The sequence below is a fragment of the Rhinichthys klamathensis genome, unplaced genomic scaffold (assembly GCF_029890125.1).
Source record: "Rhinichthys klamathensis goyatoka isolate OS25496 unplaced genomic scaffold, OSU_Roscu_1.1 h1tg000127l_1, whole genome shotgun sequence".
NCBI classification, from domain to species: Eukaryota; Metazoa; Chordata; class Actinopteri; order Cypriniformes; family Leuciscidae; genus Rhinichthys; species Rhinichthys klamathensis.
In genome coordinates, this window is record NW_026606664.1 from 1914136 (window position 1) to 1928070 (window position 13935).

Below are 13935 nucleotides of genomic sequence, written 5' to 3' on the forward strand. Positions count from 1 at the left end.
GTCTCAGACCAGCCTTTGGAAAATCAGATCACTCCTCTGTTACTTCTTCCTAAATATATACAGAGGAGTAAACAATTAAAACCTTCGTCATGTACCGTTCAGTGCTGGACGAAGGAGAGTGAAATGAAATTACAAGGATGCTTTGATGCTACTGATTGGTCTGTGTTCCATTCAGAAAACTTGGATGAGTATTGTGATGCAGTGACTGGGTACATTGACTTCTGCATTGATTGCTGTGTTCCAAAAAAGGTAAAAAAAACGGTATGCTAGTCAGAACCCGTGGTACAATGTGGATGTGAAAAGGAAATTACAACAGAGGGCCGTGGCTTTCAAATCTGGTAACGCTACTGCTTATAAGTTGTCCAGATATTCTTTGGAGCGATCAATTAAAGCTGCTAAACGAGCCTATGGAGCTAAGATAGAGGGACATTTCATGGAGGCGGACCCACGACGTATGTGGCAAGGGTTAAATTCTATCACCGCTTGGAAACCTAAAGGTGGATCCATCATCAATGTTGATCCATCCTTGCCAAATGAACTAAATTAGTTTTTTTGTCGTTTTGAAATTGGAAATGTTGAACCTGCGGTTTTTCCTGCTTGTCATGAGCAGAGTTTTACCATCATTCAGGAGGACGTTCAGAGGATCTTGTCCAGGACGAAGGTTAGGAAGGCACCTGGACCGGACTGTATTCCTCCTCGTGTCCTTAAACTATGCTCCGAGCAACTTAGTCCTGTTTTGACTGATCTTTTCAACATGTCACTTGTGAGGTGCACTGTTCCAGTTAGCTTTAAAAGATCAATCATAATTGAATAAATCGGCCAGTGGCCCTCACATCTGTCCTGATGAAAACCTTTGAGCGGTTGGTGTTGAACTTTATCAAAGATCAAATCCCTGTGTCTGTGGACCCACTGCAATTTGCATATAGGAAAAACAGAAGTGTTGAGGACGCCATTTCCTTTGCTTTGAACTCTGTCTACAAGCATCTAGATGCACATAAATCATATGCTAGAATGCTATTTTTAGACTACAGTTCAGCTTTTAATTCAATGGTCCCAACAAAGCTCTCTCACAAACTGAAATGTCTTGGACTCGATGATGCCATTTGTAAATGGATTTTTAGTTTCCTCACTTGTCGACCACAAAGAGTCAAAATCAATGGTTGTATTTCAGATGAGCTGCATGTCAGCACTGGTTCACCGCAGGGGTGTATCTTGAGCCCCCTACTGTTTACATTGTATACTCATGACCTTGTAGCATCCAATGCCAATAATGTGATAATCAAATATGCCGACGATACAACTATCATTGGGCTGATCAGTTCAAATGATGAATCTCATTATCGCGAGGAGGTGGAGAACGTTGTTCAATGGAGTAAAAAAAACAACAACTTGCTTTTGAACACTTCAAAAACATGTGAACTTGTTATTGATTTTTGCTACAACAGAAATCAGGTGCCTATTACTATCCATGATTCTGATGTGCAGATTATCGAGAAATGTAAATTTTTGGGTGTGACTCTTTCTCATGACTTGAACTGGAGCTCTAATACGACTAATATTGTTAAGAAAGCGAGACAGCGCCTCTTCTTTTTACGTAGGCTTCGAGAGTTCACTCAAAATACTAAGATTCTTTTGAACTTTTATTATTGTGTAATTGAAAGTGTCCTAACCAGTTGTATTACTGTATGGTTTGGTAATCTCACCCTGAAAGAGAAGAAGGCTTTGAACAAAGTGGTTCGCTCAGCTAGCAGGACCATTGGCTGTACTTTGCCGCTCCTGGAGGTCACATATAAAGCTAGACTCTTGAATCGAGCTTTAAAACTTGTAAACGATGCTTCAGGCCATCCTGAAGGGGCCTTCTTTGAGATGCTTCCCTCAGGGAGAAGGTATCGCTCTGTTAAATGTTGTACTGATCGCCATTTAAACAGTTTCTTCCCCCAAGCTGTGATCACTTTAAACAAAGCACTTTAAATTAGGTATTTTAAATTATGTATGGATTTTATTGTACAGCGTTTTATTATTATTGAGTTTTTTATGTGGCACTTGCTTGTCTGTTTTTATGTTATGTCCTCTTATGTGTTGACATCGCACTTTGAGCTTCTTTCACATTTTTTTCCACTGCAAATGGCTAATAAAAGTGAAATGAAAATGAAAAAAAATGAAGGTTTTATGAAGTTTTTTTTATTTTGCATGTACAGAAATTCAGTTTTTCTTTTTGTTGCATCAAGGCAATGTTTTGTGCAATATGGTACTTTTCAAGGTCAACAAAATGCGTTATCAATAAAATGTTCCCAAATGAACCAAGAAATGATGTGGAATCATTTTATCATGTACCATCAAAATGTGTGCAGTATAGAGAGGGTTAAAATATTTTTACAAATCCAAACCTATAACGTCTCGGTTAGGTATGGTAACCCACCTTCCCCGAGGAGGGAACGGAGCCGTAAGTCAGAAGTGATTCTGACGAATGGGGATCGCTTGCGAGAGCTTCAATCTACTTCGAGTGAAATAAAACGAACGAATGCACATTGGCATGCGATAATTGCATCAGCTGCTGTGCATCGCGGCACGAGCATATAATGAGCAGCAGGTGAGGAGCCGGACCTGTGATTCGGCCGTACAGCGGAAGCTCAGCAATTGTAGCGAGGGGACTTACGTCTCCGTTCCCTTCTCGGGGAACAAGGATTACCACGTAACCGAGACGTTCCCCTTTGTCAGCTCACTACTACGTAAGTCAGAAGTGATTATGACGAATGGGGATATCTACCAAAACGCCACGGCTGCTGGCCCTTCCAGCGCTCCGCTTGAGCCTCCTGGCCTGACCGCAGTGTTGGGCAGCATTTCTGGGGAACACAACTGGAGCAAATAGACGAATGTATCCAGCCCATCGGGGCGGGAGTGGCGTTGCAAGCCGACACTAAGAACGGGTCCTTCGCGCTACTGGCAACTGGGGGCGAATATACGGGAAGATACCGGCTCTACACAGAGGCTATAGAATCTAGCGAACGTGTTAGGTGTCGCCCAGCCCACAGCTCTACATATATCTGTCAGCGAGGCGCCTTGAGCAAGCGCCGAGGAGGAAGCAACACTTCTAGTTGAGTGTGCTTGCAACCCGAACGGGCAAGGCACGCCTTGGACTTCGTGAGCCAAGGTGATGGCATCCACTATCCAGTGGGCCATCCTCTGCTTGGAGACAGCTTTTCCCTTCTGCTAGCCTCCGTAACAGACGAAGAGCTGATCTGAGGTCCTAAAGCTTTGCATTCTGTCCACGTATAACCGCAAAGAGCGGAAGGGACAGAGAAAAGCCAGGGCTGGGTCTGCCTCCTCCGAAGGCAGCACTTGCAGGTTCACTACCTGGTCCCCCTCAGGACAACGGGAGAGTTGGCCGGCCCGAATTCTAGGCACGATTCGTCGACCGAAAATGTTTGCCTGCCCTACCCTCTTGATGGAAGCCAGAGCAGTCAGGAGCACTGTCTTTAGTGACAGGATCTTTAACTCAGCTGACTGCAGTGGTTCAAAGGGAGGTCTCTGCAGTGCGCTGAGCACCAGAGACAGGTCCCAAGAGAGTATAGAGGGGGGGCAAGGCAGATTCAGTCTCCTCGATCCCCTCAGGAACCTGACGATCAGGTCATGCTTTCCCAACGACTTACCTTCAACTGCATCGTGATGTGCGGCGATAGCGGCAACATTCACTTTGAGGGTGGACGGAGACAGCCTTCGCTCCAACCCATCTTGCAGGAAAAAAAGCACGACTCTGATCGGACATCTTCGGGGGTCTTCCCGGTGGGGAGAACACCATTTAACGAACAGGTTCCACTTCAGAGCATAGAGGCGCCTCGTTGAGGGGGCTCTAGCAGAAGTGAGGGTGTCTACCACCGCTTGGGGTAGGTCACCTAGAACCTTCGCATCACGTCCAGGGACCTAACATGGAGTTTTCAGAGGTCTGAATGTGGGTGCCATAGAGTGCCCCGTCTCTGAGAAAGCAGGTCCTTCCTCAGAGGAATGGGCCAAGGAGGTGCTGTCGCGAGGAGTATGAGTTCTGGGAACCAGGTCCGGTTAGCCCAATACGGCGCAACTAACAAGACCTGCTCCTCGTCCTCCCTGACTTTGCACAGTGTCTGTGCGAGAAGGCTCACTGGGGGAAACGCATACTTGGGCATAAAGCTGTGTGCCAGTGCATCCGTGCCGAGGGTTCCCTCGGTCAGGGAGTAAAACAACCGGCAATGGGTCGAGTCCGGAGAGGCAAACAGATCTATCTGAGCGGCTCCGAAGAAGGCCCATATCAGCTGGACCGCCTGGGGATGGAGACACCACTCTCCCGGAAGCGTAGGCTGTCGTGAGAGCTCGTCGGCTGTACGATTGAGCACGCCAGGGATGTGAATGGCACGAAGCGACCTCAGATGCTTCTGACTCCATAGGAGGAGATGGCAGGCGAGTTGCGACATGCTGCGGGAATGTAGACTACCTTGGCGGTTGATGTACGCAACAGTCACAGTGTTGTCTGTACAGACCAGTACGTGCTTACCATGTAGTGGCCATTTGAGGCGGCCCAGCGCAAGGCGTACTGTGAGCATCTCGAGGCAATTGATGTGCCAATGCAGTTGAGGACCCGTCCACAGACCTGAAACTGCATGCCCGTTGTACGTGGCCCCCCCAGCCGGTGGCAGAGGCATCCGTGAAGACCACAGCATGCCTGGAGACTTGTTCTAGGGGAAGACCTGCCCATAGAAACGAAGGGTCCGACCACGGGCTGAAGGTTTGGAGGCAGTGCCAGGTGACGTGCACCCGGTAGGTTCCACTTTGCCACGCCCATCTCGGGACTCGGCCGTGAAGCCAGTGATGAAGCGGTCTCATATGAAGCAATCCGAGCAGCGTTACTGCGGCTGTGGATGCCATATGCCCCAGGAGTCTCTGAAAAAGTTTCAGTGGGACCGCTGTCCTGCTCTTAATTGTACTCAAGCACTTCAACACTGACCAGACGCGCTCCTCTGTGAGTCAAGCTGTCTGGTTGACCGGGTCCAACTCCATACCGAGATAAAAGATCCTCTGCACAGGGGAGAGTTTGCTCTTGTCCCAGTTGACCTGAAGGCCCAACAGGCTGAGGTGACAGAGCACCATGTCCCTCATACAACTGATCTCGAGAGTGAGCCAGGATCAGCCAGTCGTCGAGATAGTTGAGAATATGAACGCTGTGTTCTCGGAGTAGAACAATGGCTGCCTTTCGTGAAGACACGGGGCAACAGGGACAGGCCGAAGGGCAGGACTTTGTACTGATATGCCCGTCCCTCAAACGCAAACCGCAGGAATGGTCTATGTCGAGGAAGAATCGAGACATAAAAGTATGCGTCCTTCAGGTCGATCGCTGCAAACCAATCTTGGGGACGGATGCATTCGAAAATGCGTTTCTGCGTGAGCATCTTGAACGGGAGATTCAAGGTTCACAGGTCCAAAATTGGCCGTAACCCACAAGAAGGCTTCTTTGACCCTTTATGGCACCTTTCTTGGGTACAATGAAGTAGGGGCTGTAGAACTCTGGCTTCATATCGGCTGGAGGAACCGGCTCAATCGCGTCCTTCGCCAGTAGGACATCGATCTCTGCCCGCAAGAACTTGGACTTGGGAGGGCACCAGCGAACTGAATCGCATAGCCGAGTCTGATGGTACGGATGAGCCAGTGAGACTAGCCAGGCTCCCAGACACCGCGCAAGCGGGACCAACGGGACCACAAACGGGGCGGGGCAACGAGGTGGAACACAGGGACTCGGCCCGGGAGGCACTGAGTGTTTTGTGCCACACTTACCTGGTTCCAGGGGGGGGCAGAGGGTGCGTGGTAAGGCTTGGTGGCGTCCCTTGAGCCGTACACTGCTGCCCGCTAGCGATGGAAGAGGTGGAAAGGAGTGGCAAGGCATGGGAGCGGACACTATCTTCCGGAGAGCAACTTCCTCCATCGCTGGGTCGCCCATCTCAGTGCCGCTTGCCCTTACGCTTGCTGCCTGATTTAGCGGGGGCCTGGATGGGCTGGGCACTCCTCTTGGTGGAGGCTGCTGCCTGGGTGGAGGCTGCTGCTTAGGCTGAGCAGAGGCGGAGGCGGCCGCAGGGGGGGCGCCCTCGGCGACGAGCAGGCGGAGGCGCTGCCGACGACTGGGTGGAGGCAGCAGCTGGTTGCAGAGGCAGGATGTGCTTAATCGCCTCCGTCTGCTTCTGTGCTGCGGAAACTGCTGGGCAAAGTTTTACACAGCGTCGCCGAAGAGGCCGGACAAGTTCAGCCACAGGTGTTGCTCCTGGACCACAAACGTGGGCATCGCCCGACCCAGGGAGCGTGCAGTGACCTTTCGGATGGCGAGGTCCGTCGCTGTACGCAGTTCCTGCATAACCCCTGGGTCGGAACTACCCTTGTGCAATTCCTTAAGCGGCTTGGCCTGGTAGACCTGCAGGAGCGCCATGGCATGCAGGGCGGAGGCAGCTTCTCCACAGGCTGAGTAAGCCTTGTCCGCGAGAGCGGATGAGAACTTACACGCCCGGGAGGTGAGGTGCAGATTTCTCTGCCAGGAGGTAGCGGTCTTGGGACACAGCTGCATCGCCACAGACCGCTCCACCGGGGGGATCTCCACGTAACCCTTAAATGCTCCGCCGTTGAAGGTAGTGAGGGAGGAAGAGGAAGAACGGTTTCGGGCAGAAAAAGGTGCTGTCCATGCTCTGGTAACCTCTTCATGCACTTCTGGAAAGAAAGGTACTGGCGCTGAGAACCAGCACAGGCCGACCTGAGATACCAATCGTCCAGCGGTGAAGGTTCGGGACACGGTGGAGGGTTCCACTCGAGCCCGACACTTGCGGCGGCCCGGGAAAGCATAGCCGTGAGCTCTGGGTCTGACTCGGACAACGCTGGCGCACCCGAAGGAGGCAGCGCAGCTGAGTCTTCATCCTCAGAGGACATTAGCTCACCCTCCGATGCAGCGACCGACATTTGATCATTCGGTGGAGCTCCAAAAGAAACGACTGGGACCGCCGCGGACGGCCCAGCGCGATGTCTTGGAGGTTTCACGGGTAGCTTTATAGAGGAGTGAGGGGCCCGAGGAGACTGGCTCGGCGGGTAACCTCTCATTGTGATCCTCAGGTCACCAAGGCTATTAACTGAAGTGCTGGCCAGAAGAAGCGCTAGATCGGGGAATAAGCGAAGGGGCTCCACCTCTTTCGAGATAACGGAGTCTCGACCGTAACGCCGCGATGTTCATGTTCCCGCAATGGGAACATGAGTCATTCAGCGTGCCTATAGCCCAAGAATGTGATACAGCAATCCATCAGCAGGAGTCAAACATTGGCCGCATCCGGAAACACACGATCTGAATGACATCTTGAAAAAGACGCAGACAGATCGTGTTAGCTCTTTCAGAAGTGCTCCGAGGTGCTGAAACGCACAGGGAGATAGCCGCGGCTACACACCAGGAATGCAACCTAGTGAAGCACTCACTCTCAATTGTCACGCCCACCGAACCAACAAAGCTGTGAAAACAGCTGTTTATGCTCTTGAAGAGAAGACGCAGAGAGACCGCGACCCTCGCTGTCCGAGGCGTCACACCAACACCACGAAGCAGAGATTCCTCTTGACAGAGACTCGAAGACACTCAGTAGTTCTTTGCAGGAGACAGGAACAGCATACACCATCTGACTCCAAAGCGAAAGACAAGGATGTGACGCACTATATGCTCGCGCCGCGATGCACAGCAGCTGGTGCAATTATCGCATGCCAATGTGTATTGGTTCGTTTTATTTCACTCAAAGTCGATAGGCTCTCGCAAGCGACCCCCATTAGTCAGAATCACTTCTCACTTAAGTAGTAGTGAGCTGACGAAGGGGAACATAAAACTATAGAAAATATTTTAAATATTTTCTTCTAAATCCAAACTTAACATAATCTTAATATTATGTATAAAAAACAATGGTTTATTAAAAAATATATAATAATAAACAGTGTGCAATAAATCATTTAAAAGTTCAATTTAAAGCCCCCCTGGCCTGTAGTCAATAATTGTATCCCTTAAAACTCATCTTTGATCACCAAAATGACATATTTAAAAAAATATTTCCAGTGAAAAAAAAATTCTTCATGCTTTAAAATATCTTGAATGTAACTTGCTTCAACACCCTTGCTTCATTTAGTAGCCTAGATGCCAAACTGTGAATTTGCAAATTAGCCCCGCCTCCACTCGCTCAGTGATCCACACGGCCAACTTACTGAGGAAAAGTTCTTTCTTTACAAAGTTGGACACACAACAGTGATTAGCCTTTTGCTTGACTACATTATCAAACAGCTAATAATGTGTAGCAAATGGTAAAATATACCGGGATAACCTGGCTTCTCTTGAGACTCCCCTGCTTCGCAGCTTAGTTAATGATATGCTAAAGCCCGCCAGCATGTTGACCTGATTGGTTACAAGGTAGTTTATGACGTCAGAAACACCAGCAATTTCAAACCGCGTCTTATCACTGCAGTTTTAAAATACTCGGCAATGGTGTTGACTTATGAATGTGCACATGGTTTGTCTTAAAGCATATTAAAAACACCACGCAGACATATAAAGAACATTAAAAACTTGATTTTCACCACAGGGGGACTTTAAATAATAGTTTAATTATTACTTATTTGCTTTGTTGAAATACTTAACTTTTTTGAAACTTTAATATGAAAACGTTATATATAAATATATATTATGAACCCAAACCTAATAAACTTTAGGATAAACATGAAAAATCCTGTGGTTTGTAGGGCTTTGTTGGGTTTTGGTAAATACCAGATCTCTAATGATTACATTTGATATCAAGATATCAAGGTTGACTGATTGGCGATGCTGTAAAAGTTTGCGCCTTTGAAAGCCATAATTATCTCTCTTTGATACATATAATTCCTCAAACCTTTCATAAATGTCCAAGAACTCAGCAAAACATTTTGAATAATTTTGGCTGTCAATGGATAAAATATGTTCTTTGTTTTGGTGGTGTAGTTACGGCATGCATTTGCCAGCAGAGGCTAACAGCACCGTACTAACCAGCCAAACCTTGACCGCACTAGCTGCTAAACCAAAAACCAACCTCCTTTTCAAATTATACCACAAACAGCAATGATTGCGCTTGGGCTGATCGCCGAGATTTTCACGCATAAACCAGAATAACAATCATGAATCATGTATGCAGGGATGAAAGATTTTGGTCGAAGCGAGACTGGCCACCCTTGGGAATATGTACAACAGTACAAGACTTGAGGGCTTGTTTGTTTATTCCTCTTTCATCTTCTGAATGTGTCGTCCTCTGATAACAGCCTCTTCCAGACAAACAAGCACGGTATCTGGATATAATTATGAGTTAAGACATGATGGGTCAGGGACGCACTGATAATTTCAGCAGACACAGAGGTCAGGAGAGGCTTGAGAATGGATATATCCTCCACGCTTGTGTTCATCATCTCCCTTAAGGACATTTATCAACATCCAAACTTCCTCCGTTCTACAGGGCCCAGTCGATATCCCGACTTCAGCCCAGCAGGCACTAGCAGCTGTGCCCCATCATTCATGCTTGATGGGGTACAAAAATTTGGCACAAAAATACATAAAAAGTAATAGTGACTTTTTATCTCACAGACTTTATTTCTGTCTATCTCGGTTGAGATGTGTGATATAAACTCACAATTCTGAGAAAGTCTGAATTTTGAGAAATAAACTCGACTTTATATCTTGCAATTCAGTCTTTCTCAGAATTTCAAGTTTATATCACACAATACAAGACTTCCATCTCGTAATTCAAACGATAAAATGTTGCGATATATAAACTCAGAATTGCAAAAAATATAAAATCAGAATTATAAGATAAAAAGTCACTATTACCATTAACCACTTAGCAATAAGGCTATTGAGAGGTGACACTTAAAATTCTTCCATTTCAACTTCTGGACAAAATATACACACACCCCGGATGAACTCTAATCAGCTGCCTCTCCAAGGAAAGGCTTTTGTTTCTCGCAGAGCAGTAAACCAAGTTCAAAGTTGGGCTTTGTTTCCTGTGGAACTCCCCTTGCTCCTCAGTCATGTCTGGATAAGAAAAGTAATGGTAGAAAGGGAGAATGGATATTACAATAATTCTCCAGTGCCTCAGGGATACCGGGGACCTTAACCTTTTTAAACACCGGACAGGTGTTTTAGGGAATAATTTGCGCATATTTCAATCAATCTTACCCGCTGGACTGCCACACTAATTGCAAGTGAGAAATTTGTGCAAGGGACAAATCATGGTGTTGACTGATTTTTTGTTGATGTAATAGAAGCTTTCAGCAGGACTTACACAAATGAAAACCACATTTTTGGGAGATCACAGTGTCTGCTCTGGGCTTGAGGATCAGGAGACTTTTGAGGGTACAGATGCTGGTGGAACAAGAACAACCATATTTTGCATCAGTGGATCCTGCACAGCTTGAGTAAAGTTTTGTCCAAGCTTCCATATTGTGTCATTAGGAGCGTTTTCAAAAAGGCCAACATGCCTGCGGCAAGTTAGCTTTTCTGTGCAAAAGTCATTTTGTCTGTCTGGCATTTTTGCTTTGCTATATCACTGTCTAAAAAGCGCTGTGTTCATTTTTAACTGCCAGACTTGTGCCTTGGCATGATGTCAGTTCTATGACATCATAATCACAGTCCTCATAAAACAATGTAATTGTAACAATGCATGCAATGGTTGTGAAAAAAGAAACCGAACTGACATCCATAATCAACCATTAAAGAAACTGCTTTGCAGAGGTAATTGTATTTAATATAACTGCTGTGTGTGCACACACACATATATACATATATATATATAGCCATATATATTAACTGGGGGAATGTATTAATAAACGTTGACCTTTGAATTCTGACTTTTAAAAAAGTGTGTGATGTATTCAGAGGTGGACAGTAACAAAGTACATTTACTTGAGTACTGTACTTAATTACACTTTTTGAGTATCTGTACTTTACTTGAGTATTATTTTTTCTGGAAACTTTTTACTTTAACTCCACTACATTTGAAAGACAAATGTCGTACTGTTTACTCCACTACATTTCTGTCAAGATCCTTGAGTAGAAAGTAGTAACGTCAGTCAGGGAATGATTTTGGTTGCAGCTTGCAGGGGTTGCATTTTGGTTGGAAATGAAAGTCAGATTGATGTCAGAACCCGACGTCGGATTGACGTCATTATCCAACGTCGGACAGACGTTGGATTTTGGTTGGAAATGAAAGTAGGGTTGATGTCAGAACCCGACTGATGTTGGTTTCTGACGTCAACCCATTTTTCATTTTCAACCCCAATACAACGTCTGTCCAACGTTGGAGATTAACGTCAATCTGACGTTGGATTCTGACATCAACATGATTTTCATTTTCAATGTTGGGTTTGGTCTTCTAATTGTGAATTTTGTCATTGTTTTGGAGCACACTAGCTTATAGATAACAGTAAAGGCTAACATATTCATACTAAAAGCCAAAAAACTTTAAATAGGGCACTATTTGAGGAAACAGCCATTTGGGTGTCCGAAACCATTGTGGACGTTATTGAGTGCACTTATTCAATCTCACATTCAGTCCCACTACTGGAACTGTGTTCTAGAAATAAATTTGATATTGATGGTAGGTATATGGCATAGATTCAGAGGCATAATGTACTGTAAGTATTACATACTACAATGCACCATTACTAAAACAATGCATTGACATTTACTTTTTACTTTTGATACTTAAGTTTTAAAAACTTTTAAATCCGAGTACTTCTGTACAAAGTAAAAATCGGTCTTTACAACTTTTACTTGTAACGGAGTAGTATCTGTACTTTCACTCATAAGGAAGTTGTGTGCTTTGTCCACCTCTGGATGTATTACAAGTTATGTGCATATTCAGAGCTGACCTTTATTAAGGATGATGTCATTTTTTTGACTGTGAATGAGTTTGAACTTGTTTCTATTTAAATGGAGGCCAACAGGTTTATATGACTGAAGTATTAAGACTGACATAAGCTGTGCTCAGAACATTCATTTGACAAATGACGTCATGTTTCAGTCACATTTTGAGCCTTTGCAAGCCTATATTTTTAAGATCACTGTGTAACTAAACATTATATGGGGGAATATTTAGAGCAACATGCCAAAAAAATATTCTCTCACACAGAATTATGATGATTTGAGTTCGGTTCTTGAATTGGTGCGGGCAAAGAATGAGTCACTGCGTGAACGTGTACCAAGCACGGAAAACTCAACAAATGCTCTTACTGAGTCTGCTTGCGTGCCAGAAGGCTGGTGCAAGTCCCTTGTCTGGCTTGTTTCAAACAATGGAAATTCTGGGCAACACATAATTGTACTACATACAATCAGAACAATCCTCATTTAATGCAGTAAACTGCATTGTTTTGAGCTTCCGCAATAGTTGACAAATGGACACGATTCTTTGATTTCAAATCGTGAAATGTCTGGAATTTAGCAATTTCATTTAATAGCAAAAACTATATACTTTATCTTTAAAATTTATATTATTTGTATTGGAAAGTGTACGTTTTTGTCTTCACTAATTTAGTGGTTTTGCATGTCACATGAATTTTTTATATTCCATGCAGACTCTCAATAATAAAATAAAATTTGAATAAAACATTTAGATGACAGATAAAAAAAAAAAAAAATTAAATAAGAGAATAAATACTAAAAATACCAATTGCAGAGTGGCTCAAGTGGGTTTTGAAAACTTTTAATTTGAGGGAAATGAGAATGTTAAATGTGCTTCTAATGAAAAATAGCCTTTGAGTGTTCGTCTAGAGCTTGGACCGGAGAACCTATACATTTAATGCTTGTGCTGTGTGAAGCTGTCTTAGCATGGGTTCAGAATTGTTCTCTCATTTAAGTAGGCCTATTCAGCTCACTCACTAAAGATTATAGTGTAGAGAAAATACAAGGCTTTTTTGATACTGGCCTTGTCCCTTTTTTCGTAGTGCTCGACCAGATGTTCAGTCATATCGCATCTAGCAAGCATCTTATATTAATGTAAATGCAAGCCAACATAAATGCTAGCAACCTGCACTATATCAGCACAAATTATTCTGGAGAAGAAAGTTGCATTGTAATGCACATTGTAGAGTATGCTGCTACTAAGTTTTGGTACATATGCTTATGGAACTAATCTGACTTAATAAGTTATGCTGATTATGAATAATTGAGACAAAAGCGAGGGACACAGTTGATTGAGAATAGCTGATTGCATAACACAAAGGTGGACATCATAGCTTTGAGAAATAGCTATGGACATTGTGAAATAGCTTGATCTGTTTTTGTTCTTTTTTGTGTGTTGTTGTAATCACTGAGAGCTTTATTCTTTGAGTTTGAGTTATGTATATTGTAATAAACCAGTCAGGGTAGGCTTGTTTTAATTTCCTTCCTTATCCTCAATATTTTTGAGTACTACCAGAATGCTGTAAGCAACGGTCCGTGTATCATCCGATCATTTGATTTCCAATTTGAAATGAAATAAGCAGAAATGAGAAAACAGCACCTTTATTCGTTTTTTTTTTTTAAAAACGAAAAATCGAGATTTCGGCTTGATATTTCATTTTTTAGTTCACAGGCAAAAAACCAATACATGACTTCAAAATTCGTTTTCCACATGTGGGCGGTCATGGGACACCCCCTTCCGCTGATTAGGTCAAGTAAATCTGAGCATGTGACGTCATCAGTCATCGCTCAGGTCACAAAAGTTGGGCTAACTCAATTTTGGTAATTTTTTATTCTAAATATTAATTATTGAGTTGGCCAACTTAATTTAATTTACTGTAACATGTAGCCAACATTAAGTAGGCCTATAGGGTTATGCCGGTGAGGAAATTTTACCACTGATTAACTTATGACAACACCAGTTTTATTTGTTAATGTCTTCTGTAGATTTT